Consider the following 5,984-nt stretch of genomic DNA (forward strand, 5'->3'; position numbering starts at 1 on the left):
GAAAGATAAATGGTTTGCTTGTGACTCTCTCTCGCCGACAGCTCTGAACACTGAACACGCACTTTGGCCGGTACAGAAAATGCATTATTATTTTACATGTATATGTAGAGCTTATGTAGGCTCTACAACAAATTAATTGCTGATCTCTAGTGATGTCTAATTTGTGTAATAGATAATTTGTTAGTAAAGGGTGAGAGATCTGGCGATTTTTGTCAAAGAGCCAGGTGTGGCTTGCGAGCCATAGGTTCCCGACCTCTGGCTTAGATAGTTTAGAAGTTTCATCTGGTCTTGTTGAGATATATAGTTGAGTATCATCAGCATAACAGTGGAAACTAATCACGTATTTTCTAATAATATTACCAAGGGGCAACATGAATATTGAAAATAGCAGAGGACCAAGGACAGATCCTTGTGGCTCTCCATATTTTACTGGTGATAATTGTGATGACTCCCCATTTAAATAAACAAAGTGGTAGCGATCGGACAGGTAGGATCTAAACCATCTTAAAGCCTGCCCTTGAATACCTGTATAGTTTTGTAATCGATCTATGAGTATGTCATGATCTATAGTGTCGAACGCAGCACTAAGATCAAGTAAAACTAGTAATGAGATGCAGCCTTGGTCTGACGCAAGAAGTATGTCATTTGTAATTTTAACAAGTGCAGTTTCTGTGCTATGGTGGGGCCTGACAAACAGACCAATAGATAAATAGACCAACATATATACAGATATATTAATATATTCATATTAAGTCAACCTCACAGTAAAAGCCCTGCACAATTTTTGATGATTTGTTGCATATTTTAGTTTCCATGGTCCATATTAAGATAATATTTCTATATAGATAGATAGATATAGATTTAAACAGTTAGTTAGTTGCTAAGGCACAATTTCTCACATTCATTTATTTTAAGACAATGTACTAAAATAACTAAAATAAAAATGTATAAAAACTATAAAAACAAAAAAGAACAAAAATATTCAACTTTAAAATGAAAACAGAAAATCTAAAAACAAAAGATTCAAAATATGAATCAAATTATAATAGTATCTTAATGATACTAAAATAACACTGATATACAGACAGACAGATAAAGATGCCCTAGGGCAAGGCTGACTTGTTAGCCTAACCAATTAACTGTAGAATTTTCATTCTTATAGTAAAATGTTACAGCATTTTTTTGTAAAAATCAAAAACATTTTTGCAGTATTGAAATGTTTGAAATGCCAACAAATAGAATTAGTCATTATATTGTCATATTAGTGTATTTCATCATATTTGCTTTATAAATTAAAGTTTATCTCTTTCTCTTTTTTTTACTTTTAATTCCAATTCAATAATTTTTTCTTCCTGCCAATTCAATTCAACTTCCTGTGGGGTGTGGCCAAATGAAATTCAATTTTACAAACTCACACCTTTCTGCTCAATCACAGGCAACATCTGCATCTCCCAGTCCGTCCACATATACAGCATATAGTGATTACCTTCAGATAGGACAGCGGAGTGCTGAGCACTCACGTTCTCTGCAGCATTCAACACCCAGATGTCCAGCAGAGGACAGCTAAATAACTGGGGGCTCGGGGGGAGGAGTACGATAAAACAGACAAAAATCCTCAAGAGTTTGCTACGCTCTCTATATAGCTCACCTTTTCTCCTTGCGCCAGGCAAAGCCCGTCTGGATTGATAAAAATTAACGATTTGTAAAATGACTTTGTTAGTGTTCTGTGGAACACAATGATAGCAAAGAACGGATAATCCCAGGTTAGAGAATAATTTGGTCGAGCGTTTTATTTCTCTGATGCCTCTCCTTTTTGGCGGCTAAATTGCTTCTCCGGGGGTCTGTTGGGGGGACGTTCCCGGCTGGGGTTAAAAGGACGGGAGGAGGCGTGTGAGGAAGCGGGCTATAATAACTATCTTGATTGCATAGCGATACGCCACCGGCGCGTGTACATGCGCTTTTAAAATATTCCTTCCTGCAACCGTCCACAACGGCAAGTTTAGCATTCAACACGTGTCGCGCGAGTAATGAAGAGAGAGAGGGAGGTTGCTAGGTGACGGGGCGTATATACTGAATTTTAACAAAATAACTGGAGAGAGAGATCGAGTGAGTGAGAAAGAGAGAGGAGGGGGAGGTAAGGAGGGTGGGAGAGAGCTAGTCAGCAACATGTAGGCAGGCTGAGTAAAGAGAGGTCGAGACTGTGTACGTACAATTTCTTTTTACGGTTTTTTTTTTTTTTTTTACCTCGGAGAAACATACCGGGTGGAAACGTCGTGGAAATGGGCAGCTGTGGAATGGATATACAAGTGACGAAGTGCCGCAGGGAGAACAGAGTGTGGATCCTGAAAAACAGTGAGTATGCTGGTTTTGTTGCTTTCTTGTGGGGTGTTCGGTCAAGTCCTCAACGGATTTTTGCCCTTCAAATCAGCAAAAGGCGGCAAGCGCGAGACCGACTGATATTTTTTTCACAAGACTTCAGAGCAGTTGGAAATTGACTACATTATCTAATGTCATGTAGTGATCGTTGATTTGTTTGTGGCAGTGCAATATCTAGATCTTGAAGCCTGAACTGAATGAAGATAACACATTTTGGCATATTAGAAAATTCTACTACAAGATCTTTTTTATCATCATTCATAATCATTTTGATTTGATGATTTTAAACCGCTTGTCTGACATGCTTATATTTTGCAGAATATAATTTAATTGTGTGATGAACTGGAGCGTTGTGCTGGATTAGGGTGTGGATACTCTTTTCAAGGTCCCATCAGAATGCACCTGTATTTGCCTCTAGTCTGTAGTATGTTAATATCGGTCACACAATAGATTTTAATCATACCCGAAAACCCCCCAGAAGGACTTACCTTGCCCTTTAAACTTAATTAAATGTCAAAAAAGAGATATAGAAGCAATTAGCCTCTCTATATTCCAAAACATGTCTCAACTGCTGACTTGGTATGAACTTGATGCCCATTGAATTTTGTCCTTAATTTGTAGCCTTTTGGTCAAGTTGTATTTTTCCCCCGTCTCAAGTGATATGTGGCGGAATGATGTCTTTGTCTTTCGACCGCTGGGCTTGATTGCTCATCTAAATAAGTACCTTAGTGAAAAGGGAACAAGGGCGAACTGCTATTTCGCACTTTGTTAACATCGGGGCTTGAAATCAGCTGTAAATTACCCTTGCTTATCGGACAGGCGTGAATGTTTTTTTTCCCTTTTTTCTTTCTCAGGCCATTGATGGTAAATCCCTTTTTGTTCCAGTGTAAACCGACATTTTATCTGTGCACTTGTGCTTGATGAAATCTGAGCTGTGGAGTCCAGAGCCTCTGAAACTAAAGCTAGCCAAGCTCATCCTGGGTTCGAATTAATCCAACATGATGTCTTGTGGGGGCGGGCGGATGGTAGGGTGGGGTTTGCAGGGATTCCCTCCTTCTCTTTCCCCTGAGCGAGACAGACAGAAACCGGCTCCCCGCAAGCATCCTAAATTAAATCTCAGGGGCCTCCACAGATGTGATTTTCAACGTAGGGCATATGGCTTGCTGCTGCCACTGTCACTTTTACTCTTCGGTTCTTCACTCTCTCCTCTCTCCCACTGGGCTTTGGGATATGATTCAAATTAAGCTCCTCACCTTTGCGAGTTTTTTTTTTGTCTGCTGAGTGGGATATGGTTATGTGTTTGATGAGATGGATGAGTTTTTTCAGCTCTTTTCATTTTGTACCTCAAGGAGGAGGCATTCATTTAACATGAATTCACGGCAAGAGGCTTCTTTGTTTTGGACAGGGCTGTTTTCTGATGTTTCACCAATTTATGGAAAATGTGTTGTTTGCTGAGGTACATCCAAAGGAAGACTTCCATAGGAAATTTTTATTGCTCAATGGTTGCTCTGTCACAGCTCAGGGGACTTAATGGGAGTCTCAGATTCTTTTAAAGGAATATTCCAAGTACAAGTTAAGCAAAAGTGTTTGTAGTATGATGTTCATTACCACAAAATTATTTATGCCTCAGTTTTTTTTAAATAAAAAAATCAAGGTTTCAGTGAGGCACATACAATGGAAGTGAATGGGACCGATTTTTAGAGGATGTAAAAGCAGAACTGTGAAGAATATTTTATAACCATACATTAACTTTAATGTGTGTATCATTAGAGTTGTAAAGCTGTTTAAATAGTTTTAACAGTAATTGTAGGGTTTGTCATGGTGGTCGAATCTGTAAAATTTGAATATAGCCTAACTTTACAAAGAAAGGGTTAGTAAGTGATTTTTTTTCTTGCTTTAAAATCATGTGAACACACATATGTTTACCTGTGATTATACTATTAATATAGTGAGTGTTTTAACATTTCTGGATTTACCCCATTCAGTTCCAGTAAATGCCTCACTGTAACCTACATTTTTTACTTTTTTTTAAGAAAAGGAAAGACAAGTGGAAATAAATTTCTGTAGTTATCAACATTGCTACAAATGCTATCTATTGAGCATAACTTGTACTGAACCCACAATATTCCTTGAAGTGCCACTTTGTTCAGTTAAAATACCTTTAGGAGGAATACAAATGAAATAAAATCAATGACTGCAAAAAGAAAACATATAGACAGATATTTTAGACAGATACATTTGAGGCACAAAAAAAAAATGTACACAAAGGACAAATTCTGATCATGTCGAGTATGACAGTGCAGTTACCCTGATGTTTTCCAAGGCTCTTAAATGAAGATGGTGAGTAATGGACTGGACAGAAACATCTGGCTGTGAAGCTCTACTCCGAGACAATTGTTATGGCTAGAGGCATTGTTAGTGTAAAGAGGACTAAAGAAGATACTGTATCTGTAAAAAGTAGATATATATATTTAGATATATCTATAAAAATGAATGTGGATGTCATAGCTCAGATAATTTGGTTTTGGAAGAATTAAGCTTTTAAATAGCAGTGATTTCAATACTTCGGTTTCTGGGTAAATCTGAGAGCACTGTGTGAGAAACACACCTTAAGCCGGGCTCACACTACAGGAGTTTTAAAATCCTAACCGATTATGAAATCTGGTTGCAGCACACACATAAGGAGAATCTTTGCAGATTATCTTCTCTCAAATCTTAAACATGCACACACTACAAGATTTGAACATCATGGCGCATCACACACTACAAGATATTATTAAGATTATCATGCCAGAGGGCCTCACGTGATCGCCTCATGACCAGGGGCGTGTCTATGTGGTGGCCTGGGGTGGCACCGGCCCCCCCTGAAATCTGTCTGGCCCTCCCTGAAATCTGGCTGGCCACCCCAGGTGCCCCCCCCCCACCAGATATCTTGCGATAGGCTTGTTTTTAGTAAATTTCTAACTGCATCTGGCAGTGGCGGATCCTGTGTAGGCAGCTGCCTAGGGCCGCTTTCTTCTCTTCTTTATACTTAACTTTAAGCGGTTTCTATAGCGTGATCTTAATGACAAATGTCAAGAGTGCATAATGTTACGTGATCCATGTAATGCGTGAGCAAGAATCTCACCGCAAGACTCCGCAAGCGGGTTTCCTTCACTCATACAAAACTGGAGTGCTTTTAACTATACATTGTTTTTTTTATTTCATGAATTGGCTCTGCTCTCGCTCAGATATTGCGTGTACATGCTCAAACATTGTCCTTGCATCACTGAACACCAGACGAGCTTTTTTTTCTAATTCAGGTGAAGAGTATAGGCGTTTCTTACTAAATGGAAGCAAACTGATTATAGTCAGCCTTCTCTAGTTATTTATTTAATTATTTAATACTTATTTTAGTTAAGTGCTTAAATTGTAAATATGCATTTATTAAATTATTTTATTTAGTGCATCTGTATTTTGTTGTTTTTGTAGGCTATACAATAAAAGCGTACCAACCAGAAATAATCACTGAGGGTGCTTCTGACATTACGGAGAGTGCTCTAGTTTTAATGCATATTTTCACATATTTTGTCCCATCTATTGCTATGGTTATCACTATGTCAATCACT

General features: G+C 38.3%; 1 protein-coding gene across 1 annotated transcript in view; it reads left to right on the plus strand.

Moving 5' to 3' along the window:
• Positions 1-2,133: 2,133 nt before the first annotated feature.
• The window catches only part of LOC107589385 (glutamate receptor ionotropic, NMDA 2D-like), a 77,154-nt gene continuing 73,303 nt past the window's right edge, over positions 2,134-5,984 (plus strand). Inside the window, exon 1 of the mRNA XM_016277799.1 lies at positions 2,134-2,352. The gene's annotated coding sequence lies outside the window, so the exon portion shown is untranslated. The remainder of the gene's footprint in view (positions 2,353-5,984) is intronic.

Source organism: Sinocyclocheilus grahami, unplaced genomic scaffold, assembly GCF_001515645.1.
Source record: "Sinocyclocheilus grahami isolate Dianchi unplaced genomic scaffold, SAMN03320097.WGS_v1.1 scaffold116.1, whole genome shotgun sequence".
NCBI lineage: Eukaryota > Metazoa > Chordata > Actinopteri > Cypriniformes > Cyprinidae > Sinocyclocheilus > Sinocyclocheilus grahami.